The sequence below is a fragment of the Muntiacus reevesi genome, chromosome X, assembly GCF_963930625.1.
Source record: "Muntiacus reevesi chromosome X, mMunRee1.1, whole genome shotgun sequence".
In the NCBI taxonomy this organism is placed as follows: domain Eukaryota; kingdom Metazoa; phylum Chordata; class Mammalia; order Artiodactyla; family Cervidae; genus Muntiacus; species Muntiacus reevesi.
Window position 1 is genome coordinate 61,912,821 of NC_089271.1, and position 21,988 is coordinate 61,934,808.

The 21,988-nt window shown below is 42.4% G+C and overlaps 1 non-coding gene and 1 pseudogene across 1 annotated transcript; one reads left to right on the top strand and one right to left on the bottom strand.

Moving 5' to 3' along the window:
* Positions 1–16,026: 16,026 nt before the first annotated feature.
* On the top strand, positions 16,027–17,773 carry LOC136153592 (heterogeneous nuclear ribonucleoprotein F-like; annotated as a pseudogene).
* A 3,608-nt stretch (positions 17,774–21,381) lies between these two features.
* TRNAC-ACA (transfer RNA cysteine (anticodon ACA)) lies at positions 21,382–21,454 on the bottom strand. The gene has a single exon. It is a non-coding gene; the product is annotated as a tRNA-Cys (tRNA).
* Positions 21,455–21,988: the final 534 nt, after the last annotated feature.

Sequence of the window (21,988 nt, forward strand, 5' to 3'; positions counted from 1 at the left end):
ATAAGCACCATACAAGGGCTTCCCAGGTGGCACTAGTGGTAAAGAACCCACCTGTGAGTGCAAGAGACATAAGAGACGTGGGTTTGATCCCCGGGTTGAAAAGATCCCCTGGAGGAGAGCATGGCAACCCACTCCAGTATTCTTGCCTGGAGAATCCCATTGACAGAGAAACCTGGTAGGCTATACTCACAGGGTAGCAAAGAGTCGGACACAACTGAAGCGACTTAGCACAGCACAAGCACTATACAAATGTAAGATATCATCATCATTATATATTGAGTGCCTACTGTGTTCATCAATATAGGGTATAAAAAGATACATAGGCTATGGTCCTTGCCCTTGAGGAGGTCACAATTTCGTAGGGGAGACATGAAGTAGAAGCATAGAGCAAATGAGGAAATCAACTCTGAATATTCATTGGAAGGACTGATGCTGAAGCTGAAGCTACAATACTTTGGCCACCTGTTGTGAAGAGCCAGCTCATTGGAAAAGACCCTGATGCTGGGAAAGACTGAGGGCAGGAGGAGAAGGGGGCAACAGAGAATGAGATAGTTGGATGGCATCATTGACACAATGGACATGAGTTTGAGCAAACTCTGGAAGATAGTGAAGGAGAGAAAAGCCTGGGGTGCTGCAGTATGGGGTCACAAAGAGTCGGACACGACTTAGCAACTGAACAACAACAAATAGGGCAAATGGCACAAGTCACTATGGTAATTTCGAAAAGCAGAGGTCCCTTCAAACTGGGGGAAATGAAGGAAGGCTTCATGGATTTCCATCTGCACCTCAACGTAGCTTGGATCTGACAGAAATGACTGGAAGAGGACAGCATTCCAGGTGGAGGAACCTGGGAATGGGGATTTATGGAGCGTATTTGTGGGGGCTGGAAGCGGTCCTGTTTGGCTGCAAGAGGCCATGAGGCTGGTTGGCCACATTGCAATTTGTTTAGACATAGTCATTCCTAGCACATCCATGACAGAGCACTTGGCCCTTCAGAAGGGGGCCCAGGATTTGAGCAGAGCCTCTGAGGTCTGATGTCTGCTACTTCTCAGCTTACCACCTTGGAGAAAAACAACTCTTCTGGAGACTGGAGGCATCTGAAATGGTTCCAGGAAAGTCACCATTTTCCTTATCTGCAGCTGAGGACTAGGTCTCCCGGAAGGGTGGGGGCTAAGGCGCCATTTAAATCCTAGGAACCTTCCGCTGGAAGATTAAAGATTTAAGTGTTTTTACTGAATTAGAGTTATCCACCATATCTGAAAGGTTACTTATTTTTCAATTCCATGTGGGGAATAGGGAGGGAGAGAAAAATAGTTCAAGGACTCTCAAGGTCCATTTCCTGCCAGTTTTCTTTGGAGTTATGCTTATGATTTGGTGCCACCTGGTGTCCGACATGGAATATAGCAGCCTCCTTCCTAAATTGAGAGCTCCCCTCCCTTCCACTAGGGTAGAGTCGCTCTGGGGTCTGCGTTAACATAAAAAAAGATGGAGGAAGAGAAAGTGCTGCTCCAGTCAAGCCTCTTGGCCATCACTTTTTCTGTCATTAAAGCTTCTATTTTCCTCAGAGTAACCCTGGAGATGTGTGCATTTCCCAAGGACTATAGGTTTATGTTTGCTGTGTCCTCCTCCTTCCACTCCCCTCCCACTCACGCTTTCTTACAATGGCTTAAATATCTGTAACAGACGCTACAAGAGCTCTCTTTCAGATCTGACCAAGAGACACTGCTGTGAACCTCTAGGGTGCCCAAGGGAGGAACAGTGAAAAGGTCTGGTTCCCCCTTGAGCTCGGGCCTAAGGGTTTCCTCCTGCGTGAGTTATACTGGTCTAGAATGACTGAGCTCAAACTCTTCCATAAGAAATCAGCTCCCTGAGGTTACACTTTGCTTCGTGTGCATGTGTGTTTAGTCGTGTCAGACTCTTTGTGACCCCATGAACTGTAGCCCACCAGGTTCTTCTGTCCGTGGAATTTTCCAGGGAAGAATACAGGAGTGGGTTGCTATTTCCTTCTCCAGAGGATCCCCTCCAGGGATCGAACGGCATCTCCTGCTTTGGCAGGCGGATTCTTTACCACTAAGCCACCTGAGAAGCTCCTTAGACTTCCTACAGCCCTTCTAAATGGTTAGGGGAGGGAAAATGAGAGTAGAACAGCAAGTGGCCCCCTTTGCCCTCAAACCCCTTTCCTGAATAGATTCAAAGCAATCAATAAAACTAAAACCGAACTAGTCTGATGATGCCTCACAATGGGGTAATACTAGAGAGGGCTTAAGGGGGTCACTTGAATTGGGATGGCCAGAGCTGAGTAAGGATAAGACTGAGCTAGTCAAGACGTGAACCCCTCTGCCACCGCCTGCATTCTCAGGTACCCTTGAAGTCTCCTTTTCTGTTGTGCCCATCTTCTTAGGCACAGCCTTTGCAGGCTCTTCTGAGTGTCGGGAATCTTCGGCAGCTCCCAGTTTGGAGTATGGATTGTGGGTGGGAGCATGAAAATGGTTAAAGTGCAAGTGGAAGGAATCAACTAGATCAGAATGCTTCCATTCTCAGATCACAAAATATATACGTTCCAGCTCTTCCCTGGTCCCTACAATTCAGGGCAGCATAGTGGATGACCCCTAACTTGACGGGCCAAGAAGTTAACAAATCCCTTTTTATCCTGTAGTTTAGTTACAACCGGATTGCCATTAAAAAGAAAATAACATATGCTAGGAAACTAACGGATAATAAATCTAACAAAAGAACATACAAATAGTTTAGGTTGGTTAACTAACATTTCTCGTCCTATCCTGGACCAACTAAAGGCTAACTATTGGTGAACTTATCTGGTACAATGTACAAGGCACCCAACCAAATCCTTTTGCCGGGACAACCTTGCAAAATCAAGTGAGGTCTGAAGTTAGAGCAAGCTGCCTAGACTTCAGCCTGACATAGATCTGGTGAGATTGGCAGTCCCCGGTTGAATCTGCCTCCCACGTTGCCTTTTGGCCTGGCACCCAGCTGCCCTCTGGTTCTGCAGTCCTCTTGACTCCTGGGATCCCTCACTCTTTCCAGCTCCCTGAGAGAGAAACGCCCCAGTGAAACTCCACCCCCTTCAAATGTCGTTTTGATGGTTTTTAGGACCTATGTTTCCATGAACATAAGTGTCGTTTTGATGGTTTTTAGGACCTATGTTTCCATGAACATAAGTGTGCTTATGAATTTAACTGACCAAAAAAAAATTTGGATTCGAAACTGCTTCTGTAAATCTGAATCCTAGGTGGCTGTTCCTATCATTCTCACTAGTATCTCGTTTAGTCCCCTAAAGTGGCCATGTGACCTTGATGGCAAACGCCATCTTTCCAAGTAACCAACCTTCGCTGCATCAGCTCCTCGGACGGCTGCTCGCGCTCTGTCTTTTCCGATTTCAAAGCCTTTAGACCGCCCACCGAGACCCTTTTTCCGGTCTGAGAAGCCTGGAAGGCTCTCAGGTCATTTGTGGAGCAGATGTGATTGACATCGTCGATGCCTAATGAATGCTCGTCTCCTTCCCAGCTCGGATTACTAGTTCCGCTCTCTTTCCCTGCTTCTTTTTGATGACTCATCCCTCAAATTCTTCTCTCAGTGTCCTTCCTAATTCTCGCCCCTCCCGTTCTTTCTCTCTTCGCTCCTAGTTGTCCTCCACCCTTGGGGGAATGGTTTTTGTGAATCCTATCGGGTCTAGTCTTTACAGTGTACTTGAACCATATAGAAGCAAAAAGCAGAATTTCCGTGCAGGAACGTGAAGGTTTTTTTCCTTATAAGGAGCTTAACCCGTCACTGTTCTTTCAGCTTTCCCTTTCTTGTGATGGGGTGGCTTTCTGCCTCTGTTTCCAGCTCAATGCCAAACCCCAGGCAGCTCTGAGTTCCTAGCAAAGGTCAAGCAGCCCCGCTCCCCTGGCTGGCCTCGCAGAGGGAGGAGTCAGGGGAGGCACGATTAGGTTTGGAAGTTTTCAAACATTTCTGTCAGCCTCTTGGGCATCTACATCAGGCCACATGTGACAAGTGTGCTTGGCACTGCGGCCCCAAAAAGGAAACAGACCTTGAGTCGTTAATGGTGTGGGGAGGGGAGGGAAGGGGGCGATGGGGAGGGGGTGAGAAAAACAAGTAGGGGGCTGAAACTGAACTTAAAAGCTGCCCTGCACCCAGTCCATTTACACAGACGGACTTCCCCCTGGGTAAGTGTCCTCACAGCATGCTTTGTTGGTTAGAGTCAAGTGAAGCAAGCATTAATAGTAGATCTATACTAGAAAGTGGGAAAGGGACTGACTAAATGTGTCCCCTTTGGGCATTTGTAGGCTCAGTTGCTCAATTGTTTACACGTTCATCACTACTTACCCCTTCTCTCTCTTATGCCACAGCTAAAACCTGTGATTGAAAGCTTCAGTTCACACTGTTTGTATAGGGCTTTGTAGGTAGTGGGTGCACAACAAATTCCCTGAAGTATCATACCAAAGTCTAGAGACTCAGGAACCACCCCATCTGCAAAGTGCTCTCAGCTATTCAGAGGGAGCTTATGCACTTTGGTATTGTGTCTCTGGGAAGAAAGAGTAGTCTGTCACTTGGGGAAAAGAAGTTGCTGAGAAATATGTAAGGCACCTTTTCGGTTCACTCCTCATCAGCCCCGCTGCTTTTCTTTTGGAGGACCCTTGGCTAAGTCCCATCCACAGCTCATTTGCATTGTCCAGGCTTGCCCCTCTGACCTCTGAGAGGAATGTAGCCAATGAATAAGAAAGAAGCGGCATGCTTTCTGCCCCTGCTGGCATGAACAGCAAGTAGGGACACAAATCCCATCCCTTCCTCAGCTCTGCTTCCACCTCCTCTCCTTCATCTTCATCAAAAAACAATCTGGAAGCATTTCTCTACTCAAAACTCTATCTGTCCTCGTTAGTTTACACATAGCCCTTGCCCTGACCATCAAAGGCAACAAGGGCTAAGTGACACCAAAAATGCAGAAAGCACACATGGAGATGGGGGAGAGAAGTGGGTTAATGTGGTAAAATGTGTAGTCCAGAGATATTTATGCCAGTGGTACATCTGGGAATCAGTGTAGTTTGTGGCTAAGAAATCAGGATGCTGCTGCTGCTGCTAAGTTGCTTCAGTTGTGTCTGACTCTGTGTGACCCCATAGATGGCAGCCCACCAGACTCCCCCGCCCCTGGGATTCTCCAGGCAAGAACACTGGAGTGAGTTGCCATTTCCTTCTCCAATGCATGAAAGTGAAAAGTGAAAGTGAAGTCGCTCAGTCGTGTCGGACTCTTAGCAACCCCATGGACTGCAGCCTACCAGGCTCCTCCATCCATGGGATTTTCCAGGCAAGAGTACTGGAGTGGGCTACCATTGCCTTCTCCAAGAAATCAGAATAAATGCATGTAATCGTGATGAAAAGTGGAGGTGGGCAGTTGTGAGAGTTTTAGGCCTAGGTGGATTGGGACAAGCAAAGCTATTGCTTCTTAATTGTAAAAGGATTTCTAGAGGAGGTGGGATTTCAGATATAGGTAAGTGACAGAACAAAATGACCATAAGGTATTTACATCCTGAGGTGGGAATAGATTTAGATGGAGTAGACTTTGATCAGGAAAGCTTGAATAACTGCTGATTGTTATTCTTATTCCTCCTCTTTTTTCAGTGCCTATTTGTTGAGTGCCAACTCTGTCCTAGACATTGGGAACATAAAAATAAGAATGATAGCAGGAACTTCCCTGGTGGTCCAGTGGTTAGGGGTCCAGCTTGCAATGCAGAGGACACAGGTGCTATCCCTGGTTGGGGAACTAAGATCCCACATTCTGCAGAGTAACTAAGTCTGAATGCTGCAACTGCCGAAGCCCGGGCACTCTGGAGCCTGTGTGCCACAGCTAGAAAGTCCGTGCACCACAATAAAGGATCCTACATGACCTAATGAAGATCCCGCAAGACACAACTAAGACGCGATGCAGCCAAATGAATAACAAATAAATAATGTTCTTTTAAAAAAAAAATGATAGCAAATAGTTATCGAGTACATACCATATGCCAGGTTTTGTGTTAAGCATATTATCTTATTTGTGTCTCACATTGGCCTTATGATGTAGGTATCATTATTATGCACATGTTGCAGATGAGCAAACTGGTTCAAAGAGATGAAGTGACTTGCCCCAAGATAACACATCTGGCAGTAAGTGGAAGTGATGAGATTTGAATCTAGGCAGTTAGAATCTAGAGCCCATGAATTTAATCACTGTGCTTTACCTAATCTGCTAGCTGGATGCTGATAGAAATGAAACTCCTTTGATGGCAAGGGAAGCTAGAATATGGAGGGCCAGGACTTTGAAAGCAGACCAGGTAAAGTAGAAGATCCCAGAACCAGCAGCAGAACCTCCAGCCAGTTGTTTAGACAGGCAGGTAGAGCAAGCATCAGGGTAACCAGGATGCAGCAGACACTAGGAAGGAGCCCAGACTGGCAGGTGGTTGGCAGCCAGAATTTCTGGCAGCCAGTGACAGAGACTATGCTATGGGGCCTGGGCTTCCAGAGCCTGATGCCAGATGTCAAAGGTCTGGCAAGAGCTGGATAAAGCACTATTCTAGCAAAGACTAAGTGGCCATACAGGGCACCAAGTTAAGACTGAGGAGCTGGGGCCACCTGAATGAGGCTTAAAGGATGGGACCTAGGAAAGACCCCAGTTATTAGAGCTAGGAATCAACTACATTCATTCATCCTCCCATCTGTTCTTTCAACAACATATCTTGAGCTTTCACTATGTTTTAAGTGCTAACGCTAGTCTCTGGGGTAAGGCACAGTCTATTGGGGTGTGAGTCAGAACTATAAAACAGATAGCTACAAAACAATGATTAGTTCTAGTATTAGAATTGGAGGCATGAACAGACCCTGTGTGGAGGAGGAAGGAGACTAACTTTCCTTGGGAGAGTTCACAAAGAATATTAACTCTGAGCTGGGTCTTCAAAGAAGAGGGAAAATTTCCCAGACTCTGGAGTGGTAGGGAAGATTTCAGGCAGAAGGAATATCATGAGCCAAGGTATAAAATTTTGAAAGAGTAGGCTACATTTGGAGAACAATAAGCAATTCATACTGGATCATGGGGTATACAGTAGGGAGGAGGGGGGATATAAATCTGAAGAAGACTTGAGGCCAGATTATGAAGGCTCTTGTGGGTGCTGTTTCACAATCTTGGACATTTTCCTACAAGTAAAGGAGACCCAGCTGCAGTCTTTATGTTGACAATTGATGGGATTGCATTGGAGTGTTTCAGGAAGACTATGTGAGAAATAATGTGCAGATGTACTGGAGGCAGGCAGATCACTCAGGAGGTTATTGCAATTGTGCAGGTAAAAAATGATGGGAGCTTGAATTAAGATAGTGACAGTGACTATTAGTTCAGGAAAATATTTCTGAGGGAGAACTGACAAGACTCAGTGACTGATGTGGTGAATGATTGGGGAAAAGGAGTCACGGACAATGCCAAAGATTTCTTGATTGATGGCTGGATCTATAGTGACATCATTCACATAAAGATTGGAATATAGGGTGAGGAGTGGGCTTTACAAGAGAAGATACAAACTTCAAGAGAAGTTTACAAGAGAAGATACAAACTAGAAAACTCATCAGTTTGAGGTATTCTGAGTTGGAGGTGCCTAGTGCTGTGCTGGTAAATGTTTAACTACCAGCTCTGAGTGCTGGAGGAGATCCTTAATTTACTGATTTTGGTGATGTAAATACACTCCGCATAGCCAATTTCAAGCTACCAGTGTGACATCAACCCACTCACAAAATTCCTGAAAATTTAACAGTCTCAGGGACCTAGAAAGGACTTTGCCAGGTAACCAGGGGCACAGGATTTTGATGGCATTATTTAAATAATTTTGAGACCATACCACTGGGTTTAGTTAGGATTTTCAAAACTCCAGTGGAAAACCTAATGGGTTCATTAAGCTGCTAACCCAAAATCAAGCAGAATAAGAATGAATTATATGACACTGAATGAAGGATGATTATGACTTTTGTTTGGAGTATTGCTGCTGGATTTGAGGAACCGCTTTCTCTTTTCTCTAAGTTAGCTATACTAATAACAACTAGTAAACTGTACTTTTGTAAACAGAAATGAAACTTTTCTCCCTGACTGATTTCTCCAGAATTTTAAAACTCTTATTGAGTATTCTTATTTCTATGACAATATAATTATTTGCATAAGTTCAATAAGAATCTGTCCTCCTCATAACAGGACATAATTAGAAACATTGCATATATAACCCAAGATGTTGATCAGAATGTCATATTTGAAAATAATGTGCTAGAATCAGATATGACTAGACAGTTTTACAAAACTAAGATTGACTTTATAGAATAATGCTTACAAAGTTCTCTTGAAAAAACTGTCCTGGTACCTGGCTTACAGATTTCCCAGATTTACAGGTGAATAAAGAAGGTCACTTCTTGCAAGGAAGGCCCAGGAATCTTGGGCTATTTGGGAGACCTCAAGAAAAGAGGAATTCATCTATAAATATTGCAAGTGAAATCTGGTGGCAGGTTCTTGGCTTGGCTTCAAGAAGGCCTTTGAAGGTGTAACGTGGAATTCTTTATGAAAAGTTCCAGGAAAGCAAACTTTAAAAAGTGTATGTGGTCAATTACCATTTTTGGCTGCATTTATGTAAATAATCAGGCCAAATCTAATGAGAGGAGATGTAGTTTGTAAACAAGAATCGAAAAAGTTGGGGGTGACTGTAGAGAGTAGTCTTGTGTTCCATAGAAAACTATAGTATACCTTTGTTGGTTATTAGATTGTAGTCCTGTTTGTTGTCTTTGAACTATTTTTCACCTCTTAGTAAACTACATTTTATTTTCTACTTTGTTGTCTACCTGTAAATTGGATTGAATCCTGTCAACTTGCACATTTTGTCAGTCCTTACCAGCTTCTTAATTCTTCTAGTTTCCCTCAATATCTGGCATTTCCAATTTACAAACTGGCATTTCCAAGTTTTCTCTCACCCTCTTGACTTGGTGCTGCTGAGAAGTAAAACATCACTGCCTAGGTCCTTACTGGGATTCAAGGTTGTCTGGTAGCTGACCTTCCCCCATGATCTAAAGAAGCTATGTAAGCTGAAGCTGGACAACTTAATGTAAACCTCAAAGGGGCCATCACCACAGCAGATCATATATGGGCAACCTTTGTGCTTGCTGCTGTGTGGGTCACTCAGGAAGTTCACTGGAATACTTGCATCTTTCATGTTCTGCTCCAGGAAACAACCATGCAAGCTTCAAGTTAGAAAACCCATCAGATTGCCACTGCTGTCCTCATTCCACTAGTATAAGGAAATTTTCTTTGAGCCCAGTGTATATACATCTTCTTGACTGGCTGCTTTCTGGATTCAGAAACTGGGTTTATAATCTGCTCCAACCACTAACCTTTGTAGTTATTTTATTTCCACAGAAATTCCCCTCATTAAATGCCCAATGGCTCACATCATCCAGCAAATATCCTCTACTTCCTAGTCTTAACATATGGTTCAACTGGTCTCTAATAAACAAAAGGTGACCAGATGAGAAATTAAATTGTTTAGAGAAAAGAATAATATCTTTTCTTTGGTCTGTCCAGTTCAGTCTTGGCAAAGAATTTTTTTTTTTGGTTGCACTGGGTCTTTCCTGCGGCATACAAGCTCTTCATTGTGGCATGCGGGCTTCTCTAGTTGTAGCACACAGAATTCTCTACTTGCAGCACACGGGCTCTCTAGTTGTGGTTCAGTTCAGTTCAGTCGCTCAGTCATGTCTGACTCTTTGCGACCCCATGAACCGCAGCACACCAGGCCTCCCTGTCCATCCAAACCCATGTCCATTGAGCCGGTGATGCCATCCAACCATCTCATCCTCTGTTGTCCCCTTCTCCTCCTGCCCTTGATCTTTTCCAACATCAGGGTCTTTTCAAATGAGTCAGCTCTCTGCATCAGGTGGCCAAAGTATTGGAGTTTCAGCTTCAGCATCAGTCCTTCCATTGAGTATTCAGGACTGATCTCCTTTAGGATGGACTGGTTGGATCTCCTTGCAGTCCAAGGGACTCTCAAGAGTCTTCTCCAACACCACAGTTCAAAAGCATCAATTCTTCGGCGCTCAGCTTTCTTTATAGTCCACCTCTCACATCCATACATGACCACTGGAAAAACCATAGCCTTGACTAGACGGACCATTGTTGTGGTGCATGGGCTTAGTTGCCCCACAGCATGTGAGATCTTAGTTCCCTGATCAAAGATTGATCCCATGTCCCCTGCACTGAAAGGCAAATTCTTAACCACTGGACCACCAAGGAAGTCCCTTGGCAAAGAATTCTGCTAAGTCATCCTCCCATCTTTGATATATGATCAAGTTCTTCATTCCACACTTCAGTTGTGTAACTCCTTGGCCTGCCATTAGTAAGATTGTTAGGTCAGTTTAGCAAGAAACCCCCATCCTTGACATGCCCTCTTAGTAATTTTCCATCCACTGACCCTTTCACTCTGGTTATTGGCTATAAAATCCCACTTGTCTTTATTGTATTCAGAGTTGAACCCAATCTCTCCTGTGTCTTGTAAAATTCTTCTTTATCATTAAGTGAGGGAAAATCTGATAAAACTTCAAGGAGAAATAGATGAATCCACTATTATAATTGGAGACTTCAACACTCCTGTATAAGAAATGGACAGATCCAGTAGGCAGAAAATAAGGAAGGACATAGTTGAATTCAATAGAATTATTAATCAACTGGATGTAACTGACATACATAGATTACTTTGTCCAACAACAGTAAAATACACATTTTTCTCAAGCTCGTGTGGAACATTCACATAGACCACATTCTGGACCATCACAAATTCAAAAGAATAAAGATCATATGATGTCTGCTGTCAGGCAACAGGGGAGTTAAAATAGAAATCAATAACAGAAAGATAACTGGAAAATCCCAAAATACATGGAGATTAAACAACACACTGCTAAATAACACAAAGGTCAAAGAAGCAATCTCAAGACAAATTTTAAGATATTTGGAGCTAAATGAAAATGATTACACAACTTATCAAAATGCGTGGAATGCAACAAAAACAGTGCTTAGAGGGAAATTTATAGCACTGAATCCTTATATTCAAAAAGAAGGAAGATCTAAAATCAATAATCTAAGTTTCCACTTTAGGAAACAAGAAAAAAAAAGAGCAAATTAAATCCAAAGAGCAGAAATCAGTGAAATTGAAAACAAGAAATCAATAGAGAAAATCAACAAAAATAAGCTGAGTTTTTGAAAAGATCAGTAAAATTGATAAGCCTCTAGCCAGGCTAACTATAGCTACCTAAGAAAAGGAGAGCCCAAATTACTAATATTAGAAATGAAAGAGGGATCATTGTAAAAGGATAATAAAGGAATACCACAAACAACTCTATGCCCACAAATATGGCTACCTAGATGAAATGGACCCCACTCCAGTACTCTTGCCTGGAAAATCCCATGGATGGAGGAGCCTGGTAGGCTGCAGTCCATGGGGTCGCTAAGAGTCGGACACGACTGAGTGACTTCACTTTCACTTTTCACTTTCATGCATTGGAGAAGGAAATGGCAACCCACTCCAGTGTTCTTGCCTGGAGAATCCCAGGGGCAGGGGAGCCTGGTGGGCTGACGTCTATGGGGTCGTGTAGAGTCAGACACGACTGAAGTGACTTAGCAGCAGCAGATGAAATGGACCAATATCTTGAAACACACAAGCAGCCAAAACTCACACAAGGAGAAAAAGACAATCTGAATAGGCCGATTTATCAATGAAATTGAGTCAATATCCACTTCCCCCCCCAAAACAGAAAACACCAGATCCAGATGAGTTCACTGATGAATTCATCCAAACATTTAAGGAAGAAATTATACCAATTCTCTACAATCTCTTTTAGAGGATAGAAGGAAAAGGATTACTTTCTAACCCATTCTATGAGGCCAGCACTACTTTAATATTAAAACCAGAAAAAGACATTGCTAGAAAAAAAAACTATAAACAAATATCTCTCATGAACATAGATGCAAAAATCCTCAATGAAATATTAGCAAACCAACTTCAGCAGTATATAAAAAGAATTATACACCATGACCAATTAGGATTTATCCCAGGTATGCAAGACAGGTACAATATTCAAAACTCAAGTAATGCAGTCAATCGTATCAATAAGTTAAAAAAAAAATGCACAATCATATATCAGTAGATACAGAAAAAGATTTGATTAAAATCCAACACTGATTCATGATAAAAAAAAAAACCTCTCAATAAATTCCTCAGTAAATTCTTAGGAATAGAGGCAAACTTCCACCACTTGATAATTAATACCAAAATACCTACAACTAACATCATACTTAATGATAAGAAACTTGAAGCTTCCCCACCAAGATTAGGAACAAGGTAAGGATGTCCCCTTTCATCATTCTTTTTCAACACTGTACTGGCAGTTCTAGCTAATGCAATAAAACAAAAAAAGAGAAGAAAAGTTATACAGATTGGGAAGAAAGAAATAAAACTATATTTGTTTGCAAATGACATGATATGTAGAAAATCCAAAAGAATCAACAACAACAAAAAAACTCCTGGAACCAATAAGCAATTATAGCAAGGTTAATATACAAAAGTCAGTTGCAGACTTCCCTTGTGGCTTAGTGGATAAGAACCTGCCTGCTAATTCAGGGCACAAAGTTTCAGTCCCTGGTCTGGGGAGATTCCACATGCTGTGGAGCAACTAAACCCATGTGCCACAACTAGTGAAGCCCTTGAGCTGCAACTACTGAAGCCCATGTGCCTAGAGCCTGTGCTCCACAACAAGAGAAGTCACTGCAATGACAAGCCTGTGCACTGCAATGAAGGGTAGCCCGTGCTTGCCACAAATAGAGAAAGGTCATGCAAATCAATGAAGACCCAGCAGTCAAAAACTAAATAAATAAATTTAAAAAGTCAGTCACTTTCCTAAATACCAGTAATGAATACTTGAAAAATAGAAATTGAAGACACAATATCATTTACATTAGCACCCTCAAAAATCAAATACTTAGATATAAATCTAAAAAAAATGTATAAGATATACATAAGGAAAATTCCAAGACTATGAAGAATAAAAGTGAATAAGAACTAAGCAAAGGGAGGGACTTCCCTGGTGGCCCAGTGGCTAAGACTACATGCTGCCAATGCAGAGTGCCTGAGTTTGATCCCTGCTTAGGGAATTAGATCTCACATGCCTCAACTAAGAGTTTGTGTGTGCAACTAAAGATCCCATATGCCACAGCTAAAAAGATCCCACATACCACAACAAAGATTGAAGATCCTACATGTGGCAACTCAGACCTGGTGCAGTCAAGTAAATAAATAAATAAATAAATATTTTTTAAAGTTTGTTATTTAAATAAATAAATGGAGAAATGCTTCATGTTCATGGAGCTGAAGACTCAATATTGTCAAGATGTCAGTTCTTCCCACTTGATGTATATATTCAAAGAAATCCCAATCAAAATCCCAGCAATTTATTTTATGGATATCAGCAAATTGATTCTAAAGTTTACATGAAGAGGCAAAAGACCCAGAATAGCCAATACAATACTGAAGGAGAAGAACAAAATTGGAGGACTGACACTGTCCAGTGTCAAGACTTACTGTAAAGCTACAGCAATCAAGACATTGTGGTTTTGGTGAACGAACAGACAAAAAGATCAATGGAACAGAATATAAAGCCCAAAAAATTGATCCACATAAATAAAGCCAACTGATCTTTGACAAAGTAGCAAAGGCAATACAATGGAATAAAGATAGTGCTTTCAACAAGAGTTGGAACAACTGAACATCTATATCCAAAAAATGGATATAGGGACTTCCCCAGTGGTCCAGTGGCTAAGACTCCACACTTTCATTACAAGACGTATGGGTTCCCCTGATTGGGAAACTAAGATCCCTTAAGCCATGCTGTGTGGCCAAAAAATAAAAAAAAGGAAATTCTTAGGAAATAACATAGGCAAAAAACCTAGATGACTTTGGATATGACACTGACTTAAAAAAAAATAATTTTATTGATTTATTTTGGCTGTTCTGAGTCTTCACTGCAGTGTGGGCTTTTCTCTAGTTGCAAGGAGTGGGGCTACTCTTTGTTTCAGTGCACAGGCTTCTCATTATGGTGGCTTTGCTTGTTGTGGAGCATGGGCTGTAGGGCGCTCAGGCTTCAGTAGTTGCATCACGTGGGCTCAGCAGTTTTGATTCCCAGGCTCTAGAGTACAGGCTCAGTAGTTGTGGCATACCAGCTTAGTTGCCCCAAGGCATGTGGGATCCTCCCAGACTAGGGATCAAACCCATGTCTCCTGCATTAGCAGGTGAATTCTTTACCACTGAGAAACCAGGGAAGCCCAGCAATGACTTTATAATACCAAAGGCACAATCCATGAAAGAAAGAACTGACAAGCTTAAGATTAAAATGAAAAGCTTCTACTCTGTGAAATAATGTCAAGAGAATGAGAACACAAGCTACAGACTAGAAGAAAATATTTGCCAAAGACACATCTGATAAAGGACTGTTATTCAAAATATACAAAAAAAAAAAAAAAGGAAACCTCTTAAAACTCAATGGTGAGGAAACAAACAACCCAATTTAAAAATGGGCCAAAGACTTTAACAAACAGCTCATCAAAGAAGATAACCAAATGGCAAATAAACGTACAAAAATATACTCTACATGTATGCCATCAGGGAAATGCAAATTAAAACAATGAGATACCACTACACACTTATTAGAATACCCCAAAGCTGAACACTAACAGTACCAAATGCTGGTGAGGATATGAAACAACAGGAACTCTCATTCATTGCTGGTGGACATGCAAAATGGAAGAAACTTTGTAAGACAGTCCGGTGGTTTCTTACAAAACTAAACATACTCTTATCATATGACCCAGCAATTGAACTCCTTGGTATTTATTCAAAAGAGTTGAAAAATTAAGTCTACTCAAAAACCTGCAATGAGATGTTCATTACAGCTTTATTCATAATCGGTGCAACTTGGAAGCAACCAAGATGTCCTTCATTAGGTGAACTGATAAATAAAATGTGGTATATTTAAACAATAGAATATTATTCATTGTTAAAAAAGGATGCGTGATCAAGCCATGTAAAGACATGGAAGAACCTTAAATGCATAGGGCTTCCCCTCTGGCTCAGTACTAAAAAATCTGCCTGCAATGCAGATCCCTGGGTTAGGAAGATCCCCTGGAGGAGGAAATGGCAACCCACCCCAGTATTCTTGCTGGGAAAATCCCGTGGACTGAAGGGCCTGGTGGGCTACAGTCCATACAGTCACAAAGAGTCGGACACAACTGAGCAACTGAGTATGTATACACTCACACACAAGTGAAAGAAGCTAATTGGAAAGGGCTATATACTTAAAATTTCAATGTAAAACATTCTGGAAAAGACAAAACTTTGGAGGCTGTGAAAAAATTAGTGCTTGCCAGGGACTGGGGTTGGTGGAGAGATGAATAGGCAGAGTACAGAGGATTTTAATGGCAGTGAAACTACTCTGTATGATACTATAATGGTGGGTATATATCATTATGCATTTGCCCAAATACATAGAATATACAACACCAAGGGGAATCCTAAGGTAAACTACATATGAAGATATATTCATCTACTGACCTTGCACAGATTCCAGGAGAGGAGTATGGGAGTTTGCAAAGAAATGCATGTTCACATTGGGAATAGCTGGAATGAGCTGGAGGGGTGGAGGTGGGAAGGAACCATCAAAAATCTGAAATAGAGCTCTAGGAATCATCAACAAACAGATGGTACTTGAAAGCAAGAGAGTCAAGTAAATCACTCAGCAGGAGTCTTGGAGTAAGAAGACACTGAGGAGGACGTGGGACTGCGCTGTGTCTTGTTGGAGAAGCAGGACGATTCGTTACCTACCTGGAGTATCTTTGCTTTCTTTAAGTTTTTGCTTTCTTTTCAGCCACACAAAGCTGCACCCAAGCTTGTTTGACGTCTGCTCTGTCAAGTGTCCATGATGTTGGGCCCTGAGAGAGGTGAAGGCTTTGTGGTCAAGCTCCGTGGCCTGCCCTGGTCCTGCTGTGTTGAGGATGTGCAGAATTTCCTCTCCGACTACATGATCCATGATGGGGTCACAGATGTTCATTTTATCTACAGTAGAGAAGGCAGGCAGAGTGGTGAGGCTTTTGTTGAACTCAAATCAGAAGATGATGTAAAAATGGCCCTTAAAAAATACAGGGAAAGCTTGGGACATCGGTACATTGAAGTGTTCAAGTCACACAGAACTGAGATGGATTGGGTGTTGAAGCACAGTGGTCCAAACAGTGGTGACACTGCCAGTGATGGTTTTGTTCGACTTCAAGGACTTCTGTTTGGATGCACCAAGGAAGAGAACATTCAGTTCTTCTCAGGGTTGGAAATCATGCCAAACGGGATCACATTGCCTGTGGATCCTGAGGGCAAGACTACAGGGGAAGCCTTTGTGCAGTTTGCTTCACAGGAGTTAGCAGAGAAGGCTCTAGGGAAGCACAAGGAGAGAATAGGGCACAGGTATATTGAGATGTTCAATAGCAGTCAGGAAGAAATTAGGTCATACTTGGATCCCCCACTGAAGTTCATGTCAGTGCAGCGGCCGGGGCCCTATGACCACCCTGGCACAGCCAGGAGGTATACTGGCATCATCAAGCAGGCAGGCCTGGAGAGGATGAGGTCCCGTGCCTACAGCTCAGGCTATGGGGGTTATGAGGAGTACAGCGGCCTCAGTGATGGCTATAGCTTTGCCTCCGACCTGTTTGGGAGACCTCAATTACTGTCTCTCTGGGATATACGACCACAGGTATAGAGATGGTGAGTTCACTGTCCCGAGCACCACTGGACACTGCGTCCATATGAGAGGGCTGCCCTACAAAGCCACAGAGAATGACATTTACAACTTCTTCTCCCTGCTCAACCCTGTGAGAGTCCACATTGAGATTGGCCCTGATGGAAGAGTGACCGGTGAAGCTGATGTTGACTTTGCCACTCATAAAGAAGCCGTAGCAGCCATGTCCAAAGACAGGGCAAACATGCAACATAGATACATAGAACTCTTCTTGAATTCCACAACAGGGGCCAGCAATGGGGCATATAGTAGTCAGATGATGCAAGGCATGGGGTGTCAACCCAGTCCACTTACAGTGGTCTCGAGAGCCAGTCTGTGAGTGGCTATTATGGGGCTGGCTATGGTGGCCAGAACAGCATGGGTAGATATGACTAGTTTTGTAGTAGCTTTTGAGTTATTTCAGTCAAATTTTCACAGGCAGCCAACAAGCAGTGAAAAACAGTTATTACTCTAGAGGAAGCTAGGGGACCCATTTTGCACCATGAGTTTGTGAAATCTGGATTAAAAAATTACCTCTTAAGTGTTTTCTCATGCAAACTTTCTTCTAGCAAGTGATATTGAGTAAAATAAAACTATTTTCAGCTTTTGTTGATTAACATTTTGGTAGTGTACTTCTGGAGTGATGTTATCTGAGTTAAAGTAGCTTTAAGTATGTTAAATGTGGATCTTTTACACCACATCATTGTGAACACATTGGGGAGGCATGCTTTTTTGGAAAACTCAAGGTGCTAGATCCCTAATTCAAAGAGGACATTTCTCATGTTTGTTCATTCTAGCTTATTTTCATTTAAAATCTCTTAGGTTAAGTTTAAGCTTTTTAAAAGTTAGTTTTGAAAATTGAGACACATTACTAATACCGTAGGAATTGATGATGCCTTGACTTAAAAACTTTCTCTGTACTGTGATTTCCTTTCAGGTGTATTTTGCTAAGTGAAATTTGTTAAATTTTTTTGCTAACTCAACTTTTTTCTTTCTTTTTTTTTTTTTAACTTTTTTCTTAAAAAGACTTTTTCACACACACACAAGAAGACACTGAGGCTAGACTTCTGGGAATATCTACAGAGGAGCCCGAGGAGGACAATACAGACAAAAATCATGAACATGATATAATGGAAACCAAAGAAGGAGTAATTTTCTAGAAATGAGATTTGTTCTTAACATCACACACTACTGAGAAGTTCCCTCTGAAGTATGTCTGCAGCTTTTCTAATATGGAAACCACTTATCAGCATAATAAAAGCTGATGGTTGGGGCAGAGACCAGAATGCAGAGACTGAACTATGATGTGAAGATGTCAGTATTAACTGTTTTTTCTGAAAATCGGAATCTGGGTAGTTCTTTTCACAATAGCAACACTAGTTGTGTGTGTGCTAAGTCGCTTCAGTCGTGTCAGTGCTTACTCAGTCGTATCAGTCATGTCTGACTCTTTGTGACCCTATGAACTGTGGCCCATCAGGCTCCTCTGTCCATGGGATTCTCCAGGCAAGAACACTGGAGTGGGCTGCCATGCCCTCCTCCAGGGGATCTTCCTGACCCAAGGATCAAACACAGGTCTCCCGAATTGCAGGCAGATTATTTATTGCTGAGCCACCAAGGAAGCCCACAATACCAGTTACCATATGTTAAATAACAAATATATAGAAGGTGAGTATTACAATTTCTTTCAACTCAGGAGAACATATTATTGGGAGCCTTGGCTGTTGGGGATATGAAGAAGATCAAGGTGAGGTCACTGTCCCCAAGGTGCCTATAACACAATAGGAGACAGACAAAGAGGTCTGGGGGCATAGATGAGGGAAGCATAATTTCTATCAGAAGGGGTTGGGAATCTGAGAAATCCTGACAGAGGAAATGACATTAGAACTGGGATTTGGAAGATGAGTGGAAATTCTCCTGGTGGAGGGTGGAGAGGACATTCTAGGTAGAGGGACACAAAGGCAAAAGCTTGTAGACAGAAATGTCTCTGCCATGTTTGGGGATGACTTGTGGCTCAGTGCAGATAAAGGGCATGTTAGTGAGTTTGGACTTTAATAGAGATAATGGGAAGCTTCCAGAGTTATTTTAAGCTAGATCAGTCACATGTCCAGAATTGAAAAAGTCCAATTGCAAGTAGGAAGACACACTGAGAGACTTCCATAACTTTCTGAGTAAGAGAGGATGAGCACCTGTTCTAAGAGGGTGGCAAAATATTGGAGGAGAATGAAACAAACAGCAAAGCAAGGTATTTGAGCTAATTTAGGAAATAAAGACGATGACTTGGTGATTGATCATAGTGAAATTATTAATCTCTCGAGCTCTGGAATCAGGAAGAATTCTAATTCTGCAACATTCCATTTGTGTGCTCTTAGAAACATTATTGGGCTTCCCAGGTGGTGCTAGTGGTAAAGAATCCTCCTCCCATGCGGGAGGCTCAGGAGACTTGGGTTTGATCCCTGAGTCAGGAAGATTCCCTGGAGAAGGGCATGGCAACCCACTCCAGTATTCTTGCCTGGAGAATCCCATGGACAGAGGAGCCTCATGGGTTACAGTCCATAGGGTCGCAAAGAATCAGACATGACTGAGCAAGCACAGACACATTATTTAATATTTCTGAGCCTCAGTTTCCTCATCTGCATAATAAGGATAATAAAATGCCTACTGTATAGGACAAAACAAGATTAAGTACTAAATAAATGCTAGCGATTATGTTTAATATTATTATTTTTACTGCCAGCTAAATTGCAGTGACTGATGGAAATGCCCAATAGGCAATTGGATATGTGAATTGAAGTGTGAAAGGAAAATATGGACCAGAGATTTTTTATTTACCTTATCATCTTGGAGGGTGGTTGCACTGCTGTGAAGGGCAGAGACGGAACTTTGCAGAATATTTGTGCTTAGAAGTGGTAGGAGGAAGTGTACAGAAAAGTAGTGGTGTGTGTGTGAGAGAGAGAAGTCTTACCTTTGAGAGGATCATTTTAAACTGCTAAATGCAGTGGCTTCATCTAAATCCTTAATTCTTGACACCTCTGCACCATTAGATGCAAGTGACCTCTTCAAACCTTCTTTTAGAAACTCTCTTCTTCAGTTTCCATGGCATTCGATTCTCTTCTATCTTCTCTGATTATGCATAGAACATCTCAGCCTTATCTTGTGCCAACTCCTTCATTTTATAAATGAGGAGACAAAAGAGCCAGAAAATGGAAGTAGCTTGTTCAAGGTTCACTGTCAATTGTTCCTTCCTTGTCTTTATTTCCACGCTTTTCTCACTTCCCACAGTTCTTTGCTCTTTGCCCTCCTATACTCACTTTCTCTTTCTAAAACTCATCTTTTTGCACAGTTTCTAGGATTGTTTTTAGGTTTTTTGATTGCCAGCTTGAAATCTCCCATCCTTGCCACTCTCCAGAGCTGCTATCCCACCCTTTCAATAGTTATTCAGATGTTCCACCAACACCTCATACTTAGCATGTCTGAAATATCATCTTTCCCTACAAGGCTAGCTTCCCTCTGACTCCATTACCATATCAATGCTACCTTCATTCTCTTAGTCAGCTACTGCTACTGCTAAGTCGCTTCAGTCGTGTTTGACTCTGTGTGACCCCATAGATGGCAGCCCACCAGGCTCCCCGTCCCTGGGATTCTCCAGGCAAGAACACTGGAGTGGGTTGCCATTTCCTTCTCCAATGCATGAAAGTGAAAAGTGAAAGTGAAGTCGCCCAGTCATGTCCGACTCTTCGCAACCCCATGGCTGCAGCTCACCAGGCCCCTCCGTCCATGGGATTTTCCAGGCAAGAGTACTGGAGTGGGTTGCCATTGCCTTCTCCTTATCAAATCTGGTCAATTGGTCCTATATAAATGTCCATGTAGTGCAGGAGTTAAGCACACTGCCTGTAGGGACAAGACTGCCTGGGACCAAATAATGGTTCTGTGATATTGGACAAGTGAATTATTTTGAACCAGAGGCCATTAGAGCTGGAAGAGAACTTAAAGATAATTATTTCCCAAAGCGTCACCTTTTTCAGAAAAGAAATCTGAATCCCGGAAAGGTAAATCCCCACAGCCTGTAAATATGAGTCAGGACTGGAACCCAGGACAGCTGGAGCTCCAAGTCAATGTGCTTTGTCCTGCACCATTGGTGCAGGTCCTGCTGTCTTATTGGACCTGTCACCACTACCACCTCCCAAGACTGAATATTTATAACTTTGTGCCTGGATTATTGACACAGCCTTCTACTTACTCTTGCAACCTTTCCTTTACCCCATCCCCAGTTCATCCTGCCAAGTTAATCTCCCTAAAGCTTCATTTCCATCTTGTAATTCCCCTCATTGAAAAGCTTTTGGTGGTTCCTCCTCGCCTACCATATAAAATTCAAATGTCCGAAAGTGAAGTTGCTCAGTCGTGTCCAACTCTTTGTGACCCCATGGACTGTAGCCTACCAGGCTCCTCTGTCCATGGGATTTTCCAGGCAAGAATACTGGAATGGGTTGCCATTTCCTTCTCTAGGGGATCTTCCCAACCCAGGGATTGAACCCGGGTCTCCTGCATTGTAGGCAGATGCTTTTACCATCTGAGCCACCAGGGAAGTCTCAAATGTCTGAGCTCGGTATCAAAACTCCTCCAAAATGTGCTGCCAGCCCACCTTTCCATGCTTCATTACCCATACTACCCTTTTATACTTTATGACCCGGCTGTGCCCAAAATTCTGTGTTCTTTGAACAGCTCATGCACTTTCATGCCCTACTGCCTTTTTACATAGTGTTCTCTCAACTTTGTCTTACTTTGATTTTCTTCCTGTCAAATTCTTATTCATTTTTCAGGGCCCAACTAAATGTCCTAGTGCATGAATACTTTTCAGATTCCCCCAGTCAGAATTAATCTTTATGATAACGTATGTGACAGGAATTGACAACATAGCTGAGTGTTTAGTGAGTTCCTGTCTCCCTTTTTTTTACCTGTGTTCCCACAGCATATTGCTTATACTTCTTTTTAACACTTATTTCACTTACCTTGTATTTAAGCTGATTATTTAACCAACAAATGAGACTTGTCTCATTTATCTTTGCATCCTCCATGGCCCCAAGAGAGTTCCTGGCACACAATGGGTACTTAACAGATA